The following is a 21,050-nucleotide window of genomic DNA, read 5'->3' on the forward strand; positions in this document are numbered from 1 at the left end:
AGGAATAGCGCATCGGAAAGGAGATACTCGTATCCCGAAAGAAAAACCTGTCGTTTCCATAGAAACGTTTCTCGATATAGAAGGAGAAGTCATAGAACCCATAGTAATTCATAGCGACGCAATATCTGTGTTAATTCGTCAATCTGAGGGAGCGAGGGATGCAGTAAAGAAGGAATAGTGCAACGGAGTGGAGATACTCGTATCCCAAAAGAAAATACTACGGTATGTTGATGATTTTCACTTATGGACCGTCTGACAGCAACTGAATAAAACACAATTTTAGTGCCATACGCGTTTCGCCTTTATTTTCTGCAAGGCATCATCAGTTGCCTGTAATATGTACATATATTAGCTATTTTATTTACATTTTTTGTCACTGTGCCTATAGGTTATAAACAGTTCTGGTGGTTGGTATTTCCTATTAAGTAGTAATGTTTTGAACTGTACTTACAGGTTGCGTAGACAGTTTCTTACATATTACGCTCCTGTTGCATTTTTGGGCTTGTTCTTCTTCCCATGAGCGCCAATTTGCTGTTTTTTCTGCATTCCACAGCACTATGCACTGAACGCTTTTTTTAATGCAATGTTTTGGTTTCTGTTGCCGACTGTCAAATGTTTTTGCCAAAGATCGAATATTACTGCCAAACTTACGAGTGTAACTATCGAAGTATCAGTGGTCTGTTCGTGTATGCATTTGTGTGTGCTTTTGTGTGTGTGTGTGTGTGTGTGTGTGTTTTTTTTTTTGGTGTCATATTATTTTATTTTATTTTATTGTATTTAATTATTTATTTTTGTTTATGTCCTGTGTATGTATGTGTGTGTTTTGGTGTGATATATATATATTTATATATATTTGTGCTGTGTATGTGTGTCTGTCTATATTTTGGTGTTATGCAATTTTTTTTATTTTTTTTGGGAGGGTTTGTGTGTGTGTGTGTGTGTGTGTGTGCGTGTGTGTGTGTGTGTGTGTGTGTATTTTGGTGTTATATACTTTTTTTATGTCATCATTTCCTTTATTTAGTGTAGTAAGGAGCCTGTGCTGATGTGTGTTTGTTCATTTATCACATGTTTGTTTTCTGCTATGGCTTTCTGGATGTGGAAGTTCTCTTGCATTTGTATAAGATGTTTGTCATGGTTGCTTATTCTCATTATTTTCATTTCTTGTTCCATGTTTGTAGGATGATGGTTGTAGTGTTTTAAATGCTCTGCAAATGTGGAATGGTTTGTTTCATACTTCCAACATCTGATATGTTCTTTGTATCTTGTTTCAAAATTCCTGCATGTCATGCCTATGTATACTGCATCACAACTTTGACATTCAAGTTTATATATTCCTGATTGTTGGAATTTGTCCCTCTTGGTAGCTGGCTGGCTTAGGTGTGATTGAAGGGTTTGCCCAGGCTTATATGCTATTTTGAAACCCTGTCTCTTTAGGCTGTTTGCAACTCTGTGTGTTAGTTTATGTGTGTAGGTCTTGGTGTACCATCTGGTTCTTTTCTGTGTGGTGTTGTCATTGTGTGTGTTTGTTGAGTGTGTTTGTAAGTTTTCAGCTTGTGAGTTCTTTTGTATTGTGGAAATGTTGTGTTTGCTTTTTATTTGTGTTTTTATTTTTTGATTGAGCCTGTGTACCACATGTGTGTCATACCCGTTGTTCCTAGCTATTTGTATGATCGTGTTCATTTCTTGTTCATAGTTTCTCTTACTGAGTGGGATTCTGTTTAATCTATGTAACATGTGCCTTAGTGCTGCAAATTTCTGGCTTTGGGGGTGGTTGGATGTGGAATGTATTATTGTGTCCGTGGCTGTTGGTTTTCTAAAGATGTTAAATGTATGTTTTCCATTTTCTTTTTTAATTGTAATGTCAAGAAAATTTATTTGATTTTCTTTTTCTTTTTCAAGTGTGAATTTTATGTTCTTATGAGCTTTGTTTATTTCTGAATGGAGTTCATCTATTTTTTCACTTGGCTCGTCTACCAAACATGTTACATAGATTAAACAGAATCCCACTCAGTAAGAGAAACTATGAACAAGAAATGAACACGATCATACAAATAGCTAGGAACAACGGGTATGACACACATGTGGTACACAGGCTTAATCAAAAAATAAAAACACAAATAAAAAGCAAACACAACATTTCCACAATACAAAAGAACTCACAAACTGAAAACTAACAAACACACTCAACAAACACACACAATGACAACACCACAAAGAAAAGAACCAGATGGTACACCATGACCTACACACTTAAACTAACACACAGAGTTGCAAACATCCTAAAGAGACAGGGCTTCAAAATAGCATATAAGCCTGGGCAAACCCTTCAATCACACCTAAGCCAGCCAGCTACCAAGAGGGACAAATTCCAACAATCAGGAATATATAAACTTGAATGTCAAAGTTGTGATGCAGTATACATAGGCATGACATGCAGGAATTTTGAAACAAGATACAAAGAACATATCAGATGTTGGAAGTATGAAACAAACCATTCCACATTTGCAGAGCATTTAAAACACTACAACCATCATCCTACAAACATGGAACAAGAAATGAAAGTAATGAGAATAAGCAACCATGACAAACATCTTATACAAATGCAAGAGAACTTCCACATCCAGAAAGCCATAGCAGAAAACAAACATGTGATAAATGAACAAACACACATCAGCACAGGCTCCTTACTACACTTAATAAAGGAAATGATGACATAAAAAAAAGTATATAACACCAAAATACACACACACACACACACACACACACACACACACACACACACACACACCCTCCCAAAAAAAAAAAAAAAAAAAAAAAATTGCATAACACCATAATACAGACAGACACACATACACAGCACAAATATATATATATATATATATATATATATATCACACCAAAACACACACACGCATACACAGGACATAAACAAAAATAAATAATTAAATACAATAAAATAAAATAATATGACACCAAAACACACACACACACACACACACACACACACACACAAGCGCACACACAAATGCATACACGAACAGACCACTGATACTTCGATAGTTACACTCGTAAGTTTGGCAGTAATATTCTATCTTTGGCAAAAACATTTGACAGTCGGCAACAGAAACCAAAACATTGCATTAAAAAAAGCGATCAGTGCATAGTGCTGTGGAATGCAGAAAAAACAGCAAATTGGCGCTCATAGGAAGAAGAACAAGACCAAAAATGCAACAGGAGCGTAATATGTAAGAAACTATCTACGCAACCTGTAAGTACAGTTCAAAACATTACTACTTAATAGGAAATACCAACCACCAGAACTGTTTATAACCTACAGGCACAGCGACAAAAAATGTAAATAAAATAGCTAACATATGTACATATTACAGGCCACTGATGATGCCTTGCAGAAAATAAAGGCGAAACGCGTATGGCACTAAAATTGTGTTTTATTCAGTTGCTGTCAGACGGTCCATAAGTGAATATCATCAACATACCGTAGTATTACGCGCAAATGAGGAGGACAGGACCAAAAAATTGAAGATGTCAAAAGAAAATCCTTTTGTTTCCATTGAAACGTTACTCGATTTAGAAGGAGATGTCATAGAACCAATGGTATTTTAGAGCGACGCAATTTCTGAGTTAATTTGTCAATGTGAGGAAGCAAGGGATACAGTTAAGAGGGAATAGTGCATCGGAAAGGAGATTCTCGTATCCCATAAGAAAATCCTGTCGTTTCCTTAGAAACGTTACTCGATTTAGAAGGAGAAGTCATAGAACACATAGTATTCCATGGAGTCACAATTTTTGTTTTAATTCGTGAATGTGAGGGAGACAGGGATGCAGTAAAGAAGGACTAGTCCATCGGAAAGGAGATAGACGTATCCCAAAAGATAATCCTGTCGTTTCCATAAGAACGTTACTCGATTTAGAAGGAGAAGTCGTAGAACACATAGTATTTCATAGCGACGCAATTTATGTGTTAGTTTGTCAATGTGAGGGAGCGAGGGATGCAGGATAGAAGGAATAGTGCATCGGAAAGGAGATACTCGTATACCGGTATACCAAAGGAAAATCCTGTCGTTTCCATAGAAACGTTACTCGATTTAGAAGGAGAAGTCATAGAACACATAGTATTTCATAGCGACGCAATTTCTGTGTTAATTCGTCAATGTGAGGGAGCGAGGGATGCAGGATAGAAGGAATAGTGCATCGGAGAGGAGATACTCGTATCCCAAAGGAAAATGCTGTCGTTTCCATGGAAACGTTACTCGATCTAGAAGGAGAAGTCATACAACACATATCATACCATAGCGTCACAATATCTGTGTTAATTCGTCAATGTGAGGGAGCCAGGGATGCAGTAAAGAAGGAATAGCGCATCGGAAAGGAGATACTCGTATCCCAAAAGAATAACCTGCCGTTTCAATAGAAACGTTACTCGATATAGAAGGAGCAGTTATAGAACACATAGTATTTCATAGCGACGCTATTTCAGTGTTAATTCGTCAATGTGAGGGATCGAGGGATGCAGTAGAGGAGGAATAGTGCATCGGAAAGGAGATACTCGTATCCCAAAAGAAAATTCTGTCGTTTCTATAGAAACGTAACTCGAATTTTAAGGAGAAATCATAGATCCCATAGTATTTCATAGCGACGCATTTTCTGTGCTTATTCGTCAATGTTAGGGAACGAGGCAATCAGTAAAGTAGGAATAGTGCATCGGTAAGGATATACTCGTTTCTCAAAGTAAAATCCTGTCGTTTCCATGGACACGTTACTCGATTTAGAGAGGGAAGTTATAGAACCCATAGTATTTCATAGCGACGCAATCTCTGTGTTAATTCGTCAATATGATGGTGCGAGGGATGCAATAAAAAAGGAAAAGTGCATCGGAAAGGGCATACTCGGATTCGATAAGAAAATCCTTTCCTTTCCATAGAATCGATATTCGATTTAGAAGGAGAAGTCATAGAGCACATAGTAAACCATAGCCTCGCTATTTCTGTGTTAATTTTTTCAATGTGATGGAGCCAGGGATGCAGTGAAGAAGGACTAGTGCATTGGGAAGGAGATAGACGTATCCCAAAAGAAAGTCCTGTCGTTTCCATAGAAACGTAACTCGTTTTAAAAGGTGAAGTCATAGAACACATATCATACCATAGCGTCATAATATCTGTGTTAATTCGTCAATGTGAGGGAGCCAGGGATGCAGTACAGAAGGAATAGTGCATCGGAAAGGAGATACTCGTATCCCGAAAGAAAAACCTGTCGTTCCCATAGAAACGTTTCTCGATATAGAAGGAGAAGTCATAGAACCCATAGTAATTCATAGCGACGCAATATCTGTGTTAATTCGTCATTCTGAGGGAGCGAGGGAATCAGTAAAGAAGGAATAGTGCAGAGGAGTGGAGATACTCGTAACCCAAAAGAAAATCCTTTTGTTTCCATTGAAACGTTACTCGATTTAGAAGGAGATGACATACAACCTATGGTATTTCAGAGCGAGGCAATTTCTGAGTTAATTTGTCAATGTGAGGGAGCAAGGGATACAGTTAAGAGGGAATAGTGCATCGGAATGGAGATACTCGTATCGCAAAAGAAAATCCTGACGTTTCCACAGAAACGTTACTCGATTTAGAAGGAGAAGTCATGGAAGTCATAGTATTTCATAGCGACGCAATTTCTGTGTTAATTCGTCAATGTGAGGGAGCGAGGGATGCAGTAAAGAAGGAATAGTGCTTCGGAAGGGAGATACTCGTATACCAAAAGAAAATCCTTCCGTTTCCATAGAAACGATACTCGATTTAGAAAGAGAAGTTTTAGAACCCATAGTATTTCATAGCGACGCAATGTCTGTGTTAATTCGTCAATGTGAGGGTGCGAGGGATGCAATAAAGAAGGAATAGTGCATCGGAATGGACATACTTGGATCCCAAAAGGATACCCCGTCCTTTCTACAGAAATGTTACTCGATTTAGAAGGAGAAGTCATAGCGCACATAGTACTCCATAGCCTCGTAATTTCTGTATTAATTCGTCAATGTGTTGGAGCCAGGGATGCAGTAAGTGAGGAATATTGCATCGGAAAGGAGATAGTCGTATCCCAAAAGAAAATGCTGTCGTTTCTATAGAAACGTTACTCGATTTAGAAGGAGAAGTCATAGAACCCATAGGATTTCATAGCGGCGCAATTTCTGTGCTTATTCGTCAATGTGAGGGAACGAGGGATGCAATAAAGTAGGAATAGTGCATCGAAAGGGAGATACTCGTATCCCAAAAAAAAAATCATGTCGTCTGCATAGAAACGTCTTTCGAATTAGAAGTAGAAGTCATAGAACCCATAGTATTTGATAGCGACGCAATTTCTGTGTTAGTCGTCAATGTGAGGGATCGAGGGATGCAGTAAGGAAGGAATAGTGCATCGGAAAGGAGATACTCGTTTCCCAAAAGAAAATCCTGTCCTTTGCATAGAAACTTTACTCGATTTAGAAGGAGAAGTCATTGAACCCATAGTATTTCATAGCGACGCAATTTCTGTGATAATTCGTCAATGTGAGGTAGCGAGGGATGCAGTAAAGAAGGAATTATGCATCGGAAAGGAGATACTCGTATACCAAAAGAAAATCCTGTCGTTTCCATTGAAACGTTACTCGATTTAGATGGAGAAGTCATGGTACCCATAGTAATTCATAGCGACGCAAATTCTGTGTTAATTCTTCAATGTGTGGGAGCGAGGGATGCAGTAAAGAAGGAATAGTGCATCGGAATGGAGATACTCGTATACCAAAGAAAATCCTATCGTTTCCATAGAAATGTTACTCGATGTAAAGGAGAAGTCATGGAACCCATAGTATTTCATAGCGACGCCATTTCTGTGTTTATTCGTCAATGTGAGGTAGCGAGGAATGCAGTAAAGAAGGAATAGTGCATCGGAAAGGAGATACTCGTATACCAGTATCCCAAAAGAGAATCCTTTCGTTTCCGTAGAAACGTTACTCGATTTAGAATGAGAAGTCGTTGAACCCATAGTATTTCATAGCGACGCAATTTCTGTGTTAATTCGTCAATGAGAGGGAGCGAGGGATGCAGTAAAGAAGGAATAGTGCATCGGAAAGGAGATACTCGTATACCAAAAGAAAATCCTGTCGTTTCCATAGGAACGGTACTGGATGTAGAAGGAGAAGTCATAGAACACGTAGTATTTCATAGCGACGCAATTTCTGTGTTAATTCGTCAATGTGAGGGAGCGAGGGATGCAAGATAGAAAGAATAGTGCATCGGAAAGGAGATACTCGTATCCCAAACGAAAATCCTGTCGTTTCCATAGAAACGTTATTCGATTTAGAAGGAGAAGTCATAGAACACATATTATTCCATAGCGTCGCAATGTCTGTGTTAATTCGTCAATGTGAGGGAGCCAGGGTGAAGTAAAGAAGGAATAGTGCAGCGGATAGGAAATATTCGTATCCCCAAAAAAAAACCTGTTGTTACCATTGAAACGTTACTCAATTTAGAAGGAGATGTCATAGAACCAATGGTATTTCGGAGCGACGCAATTTCTGAGTCAATTTGTCAATGTGAGGGAGCAAGGGATGCAGTTAAGAGGGAATAGTGCATCAAAATGGAGATACTCGTATCGCAAAAGAAAATCCTGACGTTTCCATAGTAATGTTACTCGATTTAGAAGGAGAAGTCATAGAACCCATAGTATTTTATAGCGACGCCATTTCTGTGTTAATTCGACAATGTGAGGGAGCGAGGGATGGAGTTAAGGAGGAATGGTGCATCGGAAAGGAGATACTCGCATACCAAACGAAAATCCTTTCGTTTCCATAGAAAGGTTAATCAATTTAGAAGGAGAAGTCATGGAACCCATAGTATTTCATAGCGACGCCATTTCTGTGTTAAATCGTCAATGTGAGGTAGCGAGGAATGTAGTAAAGAAGGAATAGTGCATCGGAAAGGAAATACTCGTACCCAAAAAGATATTCCAGTCGTTTCCATGGAAACGTTACACGATTTAGAAGGAGAAGTTATAGAACATAGTAGTTTATCATGGCGACGCAATTTCTATGCTTATTCCTCAATGTGAGGGAGCGAGGGATGCAGTAAAGAACTAATAGTGCATCGGAAAAGTGGTACTCGTATCATAAAAGAAAATCCTGTCGTTTCCATAGAAACGTTACTCGATTTAGAAGGAGAAGTCATGGAACCCATAGTACTACATAGCGACGCAATATCTGTGTTAATTCGTCATTGGGAGGGAGCGTGAGATGCAGTAAAGAGGGAATAGTGCATCGGAAAGGAGATACTCGTATCCCAAAAGAAAATCCTGTCGTTCCAATAGAAACGTTACTCGATTTAGAAAGAGAAGTTATAGAACCCATAGTATTTCATAGCGACGCAATCTCTGTGTTAATTCGTCAATGTGAGGGTGCGAGGGATGCAATAAAGAAGGAATAGTGCATCGGAATGGACATACTCGGATCCCAAAAGGAAATCCTGTCCTTTCTATAGAAACGTTACTCGATTTAGAAGAAGAAGTCATGGAACTCATAGTATTTCCTTGCGACGCAATTTCTGTGTTAATTCGTCAATGTGAGGGAGCGAGGGATGCAATAATGTAGGAATAATGCATTGGAAAGGAGATACTCGTATCCCAAAATAAAATACTGTCGTCTGCATAGAAACGCCACTCGATTTAGAAGGAGAAGTCATAGAACCCATAGTATTCCATAGCGACGAAATTTCATTGTTAATTCGTCAATGTGAGGGAGCGAGTGATGCAGTAAAGAAGGAATAGTGCATCGGAAAGGAGATACTCGTATCCCAAAAGAATATCCTGTCGTTTCCATAGAAACGTTACTCGATTTAGTAGAAGAAGTCATGGAACCCATAGTATTTCATTGTGGCGCAATTTCTGTGTTAATTCGTCAATGTGAGGGAGCGAGGGATGCCTTAAGGAGGGAATAGTGCATCGGAAAGGAGATACTCGTTTCCCAAAAGAAAATCCTGTCCTTTGCATAGAAACGTTACTCGATTTAGAAGGAGAAGTCATAGAACCCATAGGATTTCATAGCGACGCAATGTCTGTGCATATTCGTCAATGTTAGGGAACGTGGGATGCAGTAAAGTAGGAATAGTGCATCGGAAAGGAGATACTCGTATCCCAAAAGAAAATCCTGTCGTTTCCATAGAAACGATACTCGATTTAGGAGATGTCATAGAACATATAGTATTTCATAGCGACGCAATTTCTGTGTTAATTCGACAATGTGAGGAAGCGAGGGATGCGGTAAAAAAGGAATAGTGGATCGGAAAGGAGATACTCGTATCCCATAAGAAAATCTTGTCGTTTCCTTAGAAACGTTACTCGATTTAGATGGAGAAGTCATAGAACACATAGTATTACGTGGAGTCGCAAATTCTGTGTTAATTCGTGAATGTGAGGGTGCCAGGGATGCAGTAAGGAAGGAATATTGCATCGAAATGGAGATACTCGTATCCCAAAAGAAAATCCTTTCGTTTCCACAGAAACGTTACTCGATTTAGAAGGAGAAGCCATAGAACCCGTAGTATTTCATAGCGACGCAATTTGTGTGTTAATTCGTCAATGTGAGGGAACCAGGGACGCTGTAAAGAAGGAATAGTGCATCGGAAAGGAAATACTCGTATCCCGAAAGAAAAACCTGTCGTTTCCATAGAGACGTTTCTCGATTTAGAAGGAGAAGTCGTAGAACCCATAGTACTTCATAGCGACGCAATTTCTGTGTTAATTCGTCAATGTGAGGGAGTAAGGGATGCAGTAATGAAGGAATAGTGCATCGGAAAGATGATACACGTATCTCAAAAGAAAATCGTGTCAATTGCATAGAAACGTTACTCGATTTATAAGGAGAAGTCATAGAACCCATAGTATTCCATAGCGACGAAATTTCATTGTTAATTCGTCAATGTGAGGGAGCGAGGGATGCAGTAAAGATGGAATAGTGCATCGGAAAGAAGATACTCGTACCCCAAAAGAAAATCCTGTCGTTTCCATAGAAAAGTTACTCGATTTAGAAGGAGAGGTCATAGAAGCGATAGTATTTAATAGCGACGCAATTTCAAAGTTAATTCGTCAATGTGTGGGAGGGAGGGATGCAATAAAGAAGGAATAGTGCATCGGAAAGGCGATACTCGTATTCCACAAGAACAGCCTGTCGTTTCCATGGAAACATTACTCGATTTAGAAGAAGTCATAGAACCCACAGTATTTCATAGCGACGCAATTTCTGTGTTAATTCGTCAATGTGAGGGATCGAGGGATGCGATAGAGTAGGAATAGTGCATCGGAAAGGAGATACTCGTATCCTAAAAGAAAATCCTTTCGTTTCCATATAAACATAACTCGATTTAGCAGGAGAGCTCATATAACCCAAAGTATTTCATAGCGACGCAAAAAATGGTTCAAATGGCTCTGAGCACTATGGGACTTAACTGCTGATGTCATTAGTCCCCTAGAACTTAGAACTAGTTAAACCTAACTAACCTAAGGACATCACAAACATCCATGCCCGAGGCAGGATTCGAACCTGAAACCGTAGCGGTCTTGCGGTTCCAGACTGCATCGCCTTTAACCGCACGGCCACTTCGGGCAGCATAGCGACGCAATTTCTGTGTTAATTCGTCAATGTGAGGGAGCGACGGACGCAGTAAAAAAGGAATAGTGCGTCGGAAAGGAGATACTCGCATACCAAAAGAAAATCGTGTCGTTTCCATAGAAACGTTACTCGATTTAGACGGAGAAGTCATGGAAGCCATAGTATGTCATAGCGACGGAATTTCTGAGTTAATTCGTCAATGTGATGGAGCGCGGGATGCAGTAAAGAAGTAATAGGGCATCGGAAAGGAGATAGTCGTATCCCAAAAGATTATCCTGCCGTTTCCACAGAATCGTTACTCGAGTTAGAAGAATAAGTCATAGAACTCATAGTATTTCATGGCGACGCAATTTCTGTGTTAAAACGTCAATGTGAGGGAGCGAGGGATGCAGTAAAGAAGGAATAGTGCATCGGAAAGGAGATACTCGTATCCCAAAAGAAAATCCTGTCGTTTCCATGGAAACGTTACACAATTTATAAGGAGAAGACATAGAACCCATAGTATTTCATGGCGAAGCAATTTCTCTGCTTATTCGACAATGTGAGGGAGCGAGGGATGCAGTAAAGAACTAATAGTGCATCGGAAAGGAGATACTCGTACCATAAACGAAAATCCTGTCGTTTTCATAGAAACTTCACTCGATTTACAAGGTGAAGTCATGAAACTCATAGTATTTGACAGCGACGCAATTTCTGTGTTAATTCGTCGATGTGAGGGAGCGAGGGATGCAGTAGAGAAGGAATAGTGCATCGGAAAGGAGATACTCGAATACCAGAAGAAGAAGCAGTCGTTTCCATAGAAACGTTACTCGATTTAGAAGGAGAAGTCATAGAACCCATAGTATTTCATGGCGACGCAATTTCTGTGTTAATTCGTCAATGACAGGGAGCGAGAGACGCAGTAAAGAAGGAATAGTGCATCGGAAAGGAGATACTCGTATCCCAAAAGAAAATCCTATCGTTTCCATAGAAATGTTACTTGATTTAGAAGGAGAAGTCATAGAACCCATAGTATTTCATAGCGACGCAATTTCCGCGTTAACTCGTCAATGAAAGGGAGCGAGGGATGCAGTAAAGAGGGAATAGTGCTTCGGAAAATAGATAGTAGTATCCCAAAGGAAATTAATGTCGTTTCGATAGGAATGTTACTCGTTTTAGAAGGAGAAGTCATAGAACCTATAGCATTTCATAGCGACGCAATTTCTGTGTTAATTCGTCAGTGTGAGGGATCGAGGGAGGCAGTAAAGAAGGAATAGTGCATCGGAAAGAGATCGACGTGTCACAATAAAAATGGTTCTGAGCACAATGGGACCCAACTAGTGAGGTCATTAGTCCCCTAGAACTTAGAACTAGTTAAACCTAACTAACCTAAGGACATCACAAACATCCATGCCCGTGGCAGGATTCGAACCTGCGACCGTAGCGGTCTTGCGGTTCCACACTGCAGCGCCTTTAACCGGACGGCCACTTCGTCCGGCCGTATCACAAAAGAACATCCTCTCGTTTCCATTGAAACGTTACTCGATCTAGAAGGAGAAGTCATAGAACCCATAGTATTTCATAGAGACGCAATTTCATTGTTAATTCGTCAATGTGAGGGAGCGAGGAATGCAGTAGTGGAGGAATAGTGCATCGGAAAAGAGATAACCGTATCCCAAGAGAAAATCCTGTCGTTTCCATAGAAACGTAACTCGATTTTGAAGGAGAAATCATAGAAAGCATAGTATTTCTTAAGGACGCCATTTCTGTGTTAATTCGTCAATTTGAGGAAGCGAGGGATGCAGTAAATAAGGAATATTGCATCGGAAAGGAGATACTCGTATCCCAGAAGAAAATCCTGTTGATTCCATAGAAACGTTATTCGATTTAGAAGGAGATCTCATAGAACCAATGGTATTTCAGAGCGACGCAATTTCTGTGTTATATTGTCAAGGTGAGGGAGCTAGGGATGCAGTTAAGAGGGAATAGTGCATCGGAATGGAGACACTCGTATCGGAAAAAAAAATCCTGACGTTTCCATAAAAACGTTACTCGTTTTAGAAGGAGAAGTCATAGAAACCATAGTATTTCACAGCGACGCAATGTCTGTGTTAATTAATCAATGTGAGGGAGCGAGGGATGCAGTAATGATGGAATAGTGCATCGGAAATATGATACTCGTATCTCAATAGAAAATCTGGTCGTTTGCATTGAAACGTTACTCGATTTAGAAGGAGGAGTCATAGAACCCATAGTATCATAGCGACGCAATATCTGTGTTAATTCATCAATGTGAGGGAGCGAGGGTGCAGTACAGAAGGAATAGTGCACCGGAAAGGAGATACTCCTATAACATAAGTAAATCCTATCGTTTCCATAGAAACGTTAGTCGATTTAGAGGGAGAAGTCATGGGACACATAGTATTTCATAGCGACGCAATTTCTGTGTTAATTCCTCAATGTGAGGGAGCGAGTGATGCAGTAAAAAAGAATAGTGCATCGGAAAGGAGATCGTCGTGTCCCAAAAAAAAACCTGTCCTTTCCATAGAAACGTTACTCGATTTAGAAGGAGAAGTCATAGAACCCATAGGATTTCATAGCGACGCAATTTCTGTGCTTATTTGTCAATTTGAGGGAAAGAGGGATGCAGTAAAGTAGGAATAGCGCATCGGAAAGTAGATACTCGTTTCCCAAAAGAAAATCCTGTCTTTTCCATAGGAACGTTACTCGATTTAGAAGGAGAAGTCATAGAACCCAGAGTATTTCATAGCGCCGCAATTTCTGTGTTAATTCGTCAATGTGATCGAGCGAGGGATGCAGTAAAGAAGGAATAGTGCATCGGAAAGGAGATACTCGTATCCCAAAAGAAAATCCTGTCGTTTCCATGGAAACGTTACTCGATTTAAAAGGAGAAGTCATAGAACCCATAGTAATTCGTAGCGACGCAATCTCTGCGTTAATTCGTCAATGTGAGGGAGCGAGGGATGAAGTTAAGAAGGAATACTGCATCGGAAAGGCGATAGATGTATCCCAAAACGAAATCCTGTCGTTTTCATAGAAACGTTACTCTATTTAAAAGGAGAATTTATAGAACAGATAGTATTTCATGGCGAAGCAGTGTCTCAGCTAATTCGTCAAAGTGAGGGAGCGAGGGATGCAGTAAAGAAGTAATAGTGCATCGGAAAGGAGATACTCGTATCATAATAGAAAATCCTGTCGTATCCATAGGAACTTTACTCGATTTAGAAGGAGAAGTCTTGAAACCCATAGTATTTCATAGCGACGCAATTTCTGTGTTAATTCGTCAATGTGAGGGAGCGAGAGATGAAGTAAAGAGGGAATAGTGCATTGATAAGGAGATAGTCGTATCCCAAAAGAAAATCCTGTCGTTTCCATAGAAACGTTACACGATTTAGGAGGAGAAGTCATAGAACACATAGTATTTAATAGCGACGCAATTTCGGTGTTAATTCGTCAATGTGAGGGAGCGAGGGATGCAGTAAAGAACTAATAGTGCATCGGAGAGGAGATACTCATATCATAAAAGAAAATCCTGTCGTTTTCATAGAAACTTTACTCGATTTAGAAGGAGAAGTCATAGAACCCATAGTATTTCATAGCGACGCAACTTCCTTGCTTATTCGTCAATGTGAGGGAGCCGGGGATGCAGTAAAGAACTAATAGTGCATCGGAAAGGAGATACTTGCATCATAATAGAAAATCCTGTCGTTTCCGTAGAAACGTCGCTCGATTTAGAAGGAGAAGTAATGGAACCCATAGTATTTCATAGCGACACAATATCTGTGTTAATTCGTCAATGTCAGGGAGCGGGGGATGCAGTAAGGAGGGAATAGTGCATCGGAAAGGAGATACTCGTATCCCAAAAGAAAATCCTGTCATGTCAATAGAAACGCTAGTCGATTTAATAAGAGAAGTCATAACACCCATAGTACTTCATAGCGACGCAATTTCTGTGTTAATTCGTCAATGTGAGGGAGCGAGAGACGCAGTAAAGAAGGAATAGTGCATCAAAAAGGACATACGCGTATCACAAAGGAAAATCCTGGCGCTTCCATAGAAACGTTACTCGATTTAGAGGGTGAAGTCATAGAACCCATAGTATATCGTAACGACCCAATTTCCGCGTTAGTTCGTCAATGTGAAGGACCGAGGGATGCAGTAAAGAAGGAATAGTGGATTGGAAAGGAGATGCTCGTATCCCAAAAGAAAATCCAGTCGTTTGCATAGAAACGTCACTCGATTTAGAAGGAGAAGTCATAGAACACATAGTATTTCATAGCGACGCAATTTCTGTGTTAATTCGTCAGTGTGAGGGATCGAGGGAGGCAGTAAAGAAGGAATAGTGCATCGGAAAGAGATCGACGTGTCACAATAAAAATGGTTCTGAGCACAATGGGACCCAACTAGTGAGGTCATTAGTCCCCTAGAACTTAGAACTAGTTAAACCTAACTAACCTAAGGACATCACAAACATCCATGCCCGTGGCAGGATTCGAACCTGCGACCGTAGCGGTCTTGCGGTTCCACACTGCAGCGCCTTTAACCGCACGGCCACTTCGTCCGGCCGTATCACAAAAGAACATCCTCTCGTTTCCATTGAAACGTTACTCGATCTAGAAGGAGAAGTCATAGAACCCATAGTATTTCATAGAGACGCAATTTCATTGTTAATTCGTCAATGTGAGGGAGCGAGAGATGTAGTAAAGAAGGAATAATGCATCGGAAAGGAGATACTCGTATCCCAAAAGAAAATCCTGTCGTTTCAATAGAAACGTTACTCTATTTAGAAGGAGAAGTTATAGAACACATAGTATTTCATAGCGACGCAATTTCAGTGTTAATTCGTCAATGTGAGGGATCGAGGAATGCAGTAGTGGAGGAATAGTGCATCGGAAAGGAGATACCCGTATCCCAAGAGAAAATCCTGTCGTTTCCATAGAAACGTAACTCGATTTTGAAGGAGAAATCATAGAAAGCATAGTATTTCTTAACGACGCAATTTCTGTGTTAATTCGTCAATTTGAGGGAGCGAGGGATGCAGTAAATAAGGAATATTGCATCGGAAAGGAGATACTCGTATCCCAGAAGAAAATCCTGTTGATTCCATAGAAACGTTATTCGATTTAGAAGGAAATCTCATAGAACCAATGGTGTTTCAGAGCGACGCAATTTCTGTGTTATATTGTCAATGTGAGGGAGCTAGGGATGCAGTTAAGAGGGAATAGTGCATCGGAATGGAGACACTCGTATCGCAAAAAAAAATCCTGACGTTTCCATAAAAACGCTACTCGTTTTAGAAGGAGAAGTCATAGAACCCATAGTATCATAGCGACGCAATATCTGTGTTAATTCATCAATGTGAGGGAGCGAGGGTGCAGTACAGAAGGAATAGTGCACCGGAAAGGAGATACTCCTATACCATAAGTAAATACTATCGTTTCCATAGAAACGTTAGTCGATTTAGAGGGAGAAGTCATGGGACACATAGTATTTCATAGCGACGCAATTTCTGTGTTAATTCCTCAATGTGAGGGAGCGAGTGATGCAGTAAAATAGGAATAGTGCATCGGAAAGGAGATCGTCGTGTCCCAAAAAAAAACCTGTCCTTTCCATGGAAACGTTACTCGATTTAGAAGGAGAAGTCATAGAACCTATAGGATTTCATAGCGACGCAATTTCTGTGCTTATTCGTCAATTTGAGGGAAAGAGGGATGCAGTAAAGTAGGAATAGCGCATCGGAAAGTAGATACTCATTTCCCAAAGGAATATCCTGTCGTTTCTATAGAAACGTTACTCGATTTAGAAGGAGATGTCATAGAACCAATGGTATTTCATAGCGACGCAATTTCTGTGTTAATTTGTCAAAGCGAGGGATGCAGTGAAACAGGAATAGTGCATCGGAAAGTAGATACTCGTATCCCAAAAGAAAATCCTGTCGTTTCCATAGAAACGTTACTCGATTTAGAAAGAGAAGTCATAGAACTAATAGTATTTCATAGCGACGCCATTTCTGTGTTAATTTGTCAATGTGGGGGAGCGAGGGCTGCAGTAAAAAAGGAATAGTGCATCGGAAAGGAGATACTCGTATCCCAAAAGAAAATCCTGTCTTTTCCATAGGAACGTTACTCGATTTAGAAGGAGAAGTCATAGCACCCAGAGTATTTCATAGCGCCGCAATTTCTGTGTTAATTCGTCAATGTGATCGAGCGAGGGATGCAGTAAAGAAGGAATAGTGCATCGGAAAGGAGATACTCGTATCCCAAAAGAAAATCCTGTCGTTTCCATGGAAACGTTACACGATTTAAAAGGAGAAGTCATAGAACCCATAGTAATTCGTAGCGACGCAATCTCTGCGTTAATTCGTCAATGTGAGGGAGCGAGGGATGAAGTTAAGAAGGAATACTGCATCGGAAAGGCGATAGATGTATCCCAAAACGAAATCCTGTCGTTTCCATAGAAACGTTACTCTATTTGAAAGGAGAATTTATAGAACAGATAGTATTTCATGGCGAAGCAGTGTCGCAGCTAATTCGTCAAAGTGAGGGAGCGAGGGATGCAGTAAAGAAGTAATAGTGCATCGGAAAGGAGATACTCGTATCATAAAAGAAAATCCTGTCGTATCCATAGGAACTTTACTCGATTTAGAAGGAGAGGTCTTGAAACCCATAGTATTTCATAGCGACGCAATTTCTGTGTTAATTCGTCAATGTGAGGGAGCGAGAGATGCAGTAAAGAGGGAATAGTGCATTGATAAGGAGATAGTCGTATCCCGAAAGAAAATCCTGTCGTTTCCATAGAAACGTTACACGATTTAGGAGGAGAAGTCATAGAACACATAGTATTTAATAGCAACGCAATTTCTGTGTTAATTCGTCAATGTGAGGGAGCGAGTGATGCGCTAAAGAAGGAACAGTGCATCGGAAAGGAGATACTCGTTTGCCAAAAGAAAATCCTGTCTTTTCCATGGAAACGATACTCGATTTAGAGGGAGAAGTCATAGAAACCATAATAACTCATAGCGACGCAATTTCTGCGTTAATTCGTCAATGTGAGGGAGCGAAGGATGCAGTTAAGAAGGAATAGTGCATCGGAAAGGAGATACTCCTTTACCAAAAGAAAATCCAGTCGTTTCCAAAGACACGTTACTCGATTTAGATGCAGAATTCATAGAACCCATAGTATTTCAAAGCGACGCAATTTCTGTGTTAATTCGTCAATGTGAGAGAGCGAGGGATGCAGTAAAGGAGGAATAGTGCATCGGAATGGAGATACTCGTATAGCAAAAGAAAATCCTGTCGTTTCCATAGAAACGTTACTCGATTTAGAAGGAGAAGTCATAGAACCCATAGTATTTCATAGAGACGCAATTTCTGTTTTAATTCGTTAATGTGAGGTAGCGGGGGATGCAGCAAAGACGGAATGGTGCATCAGAAAGGAGATACTCGTATACCAAAAGAAAATCCAGTCTTTTCCATAGGAACGTTACTCGTTTTAGAACCAGAAGTCATAGAACCCATAGTAATTCATAGCGACGCATTTTTTGTGTTAATTCGTCAATGTGAGATAGCGAGGGATGCAGCAAAGAAGGAATAGTGCATCGGAAAGGAGAAACTCGTATACCAGAAGAAAATCTTCTCGTTTCCATAGAAACGTTACTCGATTTTGAAGGAGAAGTCATAGAATCCATAGTATTTCATTGCGACGCAATTTCTGTGTTAATTCGTCAGTGTGAGGGAGCGAGGGATGCAGTATAGAAGGAATAGTGCAGCGGAAAGGAGATACTCGTAACCCAAAAGAAAATCCTGTCGTTTCAGTAGAAACGTTACTCGATTTAGAAGGGGGAGTCATAGAACGCATTGAATTTGAAAGCGACGCAATATCTGTGTGAATTCGTCATTGTGAGGGAGCGAGGGATGCAGTACAGAAGGAATAGTGCATCGGAAAGGAGATAGACCTAGCCCAAAAGAAAATCCTGTCGCTTCCATAGAAACGTTACTCGATTTAGAAGGAGCGGTCAAAGAATCCATAGTATATCATAGCGACGCCATTTCTGTGTTAATTCGTCAATGTGAGGGAGCGAGAGACGCAGTAAAGAAGGAATAGTGCATCGGAAAGGACATACTCGTATCCCAAAAGAAAATCCTGTCGTTTCCATAGAAACGTTACACGATTTAGGAGGAGAAGTCATAGAACACAGAGTATTTAATAGCGACGCAATTTCTGTGTTAATTCGTCAATGTTAGGGAGCGGGGGATGCAGTAAGGAAGGAATAGTGCATCGGAAAGGAGATACTCGTATCCCAAAAGAGAATCCTGTCGTTTTCATAGAAACTTTACTCGATTTAGAAGGAGAAGTCATAGAACCCATAGTATTTCATAGCGACGCAACTTCTGTGCTTATTCGTCAATGTGAGGGAGCCGGTGATGCAGTAAAGAACTAATAGTGCATCGGAAAGGAGATACTCGCATCATAATAGAAAATCCTGTCGTTTCCGTAGAAACGTTACTCGATTTAGAAGGAGAAGTAATGGAACCCATAGTATTTCATAGCGACACAATATCTGTGTTAATTCGTCAATGTCAGGGAGCGGGGGATGCAGTAAGGAAGGAATAGTGCATCGGAAAGGAGATACTCGTATCCCAAAAGAGAATCCTGTCATGTCAATAGAAACGCTAGTCGATTTAATAAGAGAAGTCATAACACCCATAGTACTTCATAGCGACGCAATTTCTGTGTTAATTCGTCAATGTGAGGGAGCGAGAGACGCAGTAAAGAAGGAATAGTGCATCAAAAAGGACATACGCGTATCACAAAAGAAAATCCTGGCGCTTCCATAGAAACGTTACTCGATTTAGAGGGTGAAGTCATAGAACCCATAGTATATCGTAACGACCCAATTTCCGCGTTAGTTCGTCAATGTGAAGGACCGAGGGATGCAGTAAAGAAGGAATAGTGGATTGGAAAGGAGATGCTCGTATCCCAAAAGAAAATCCTGTCGTTTGCATAGAAACGTCACTCGATTTAGAAGGAGAAGTCATAGAACACATAGTATTTCATAGCGACGCAATTTCTGTGTTAATTCGTCAGTGTGAGGGATCGAGGGAGGCAGTAAAGAAGGAATAGTGCATCGGAAGGAGATCGACGTATCACAATAAAAATGGTTCTGAGCACAATGGGACCCAACTAGTGAGGTCATTAGTCCCCTAGAACTTAGAACTAGTTAAACCTAACTAACCTAAGGACATCACAAACATCCATGCCCGTGGCAGGATTCGAACCTGCGACCGTAGCGGTCTTGCGGTTCCACACTGCAGCGCCTTTAACCGCACGGCCACTTCGTCCGGCCGTATCACAAAAGAACATCCTCTCGTTTCCATTGAAACGTTACTCGATCTAGAAGGAGAAGTCATAGAACCCATAGTATTTCATAGAGACGCAATTTCATTGTTAATTAGTCAATGTGAGGGAGCGAGAGATGTAGTAAAGAAGCAATAATGCATCGGAAAGGAGATACTCGTATCCCAAAAGAAAATCCTGTCGTTTCAATAGAAACGTTACTCTATTTAGAAGGAGAAGTTATAGAACACATAGTATTTCATAGCGACGCAATTTCAGTGTTAATTCGTCAATGTGAGGGATCGAGGAATGCAGTAGTGGAGGAATAGTGCATCGGAAAGGAGATACCCGTATCCCAAGAGAAAATCCTGTCGTTTCCATAGAAACGTAACTCGATTTTGAAGGAGAAATCATAGAAAGCATAGTATTTCTTAACGACGCAATTTCTGTGTTAATTCGTCAATTTGAGGGAGCGAGGGATGCAGTAAATAAGGAATATTGCATCGGAAAAGAGATACTCGTATCCCAGAAGAAAATCCTGTTGATTCCATAGAAACGTTATTCGATTTAGAAGGAAATCTCATAGAACCAATGGTGTTTCAGAGCGACGCAATTTCTGTGTTATATTGTCAATGTGAGGGAGCTAGGGATGCAGTTAAGAGGGAATAGTGCATCGGAATGGAGACACTCGTATCGCAAAAAAAAATCCTGACGTTTCCATAAAAACGCTACTCGTTTTAGAAGGAGAAGTCATAGAAACCATAGTATTTCACAGCGACGCAATGTCTGTGTTAATTAATCAATGTGAGGGAGCGAGGGATGCAGTAATGATGGAATAGTGCATCGGAAATATGATACTCGTATCTCAATAGAAAATCTGGTCGTTTGCATTGAAACGTTACTCGATTTAGAAGGAGGAGTCATAGAACCCATAGTATCATAGCGACGCAATATCTGTGTTAATTCATCAATGTGAGGGAGCGAGGGTGCAGTACAGAAGGAATAGTGCACCGGAAAGGAGATACTCCTATACCATAAGTAAATCCTATCGTTTCCATAGAAACGTTAG

The sequence above is a fragment of the Schistocerca americana genome, unplaced genomic scaffold (genome assembly GCF_021461395.2).
Source record: "Schistocerca americana isolate TAMUIC-IGC-003095 unplaced genomic scaffold, iqSchAmer2.1 HiC_scaffold_31, whole genome shotgun sequence".
Taxonomy (NCBI): domain Eukaryota; kingdom Metazoa; phylum Arthropoda; class Insecta; order Orthoptera; family Acrididae; genus Schistocerca; species Schistocerca americana.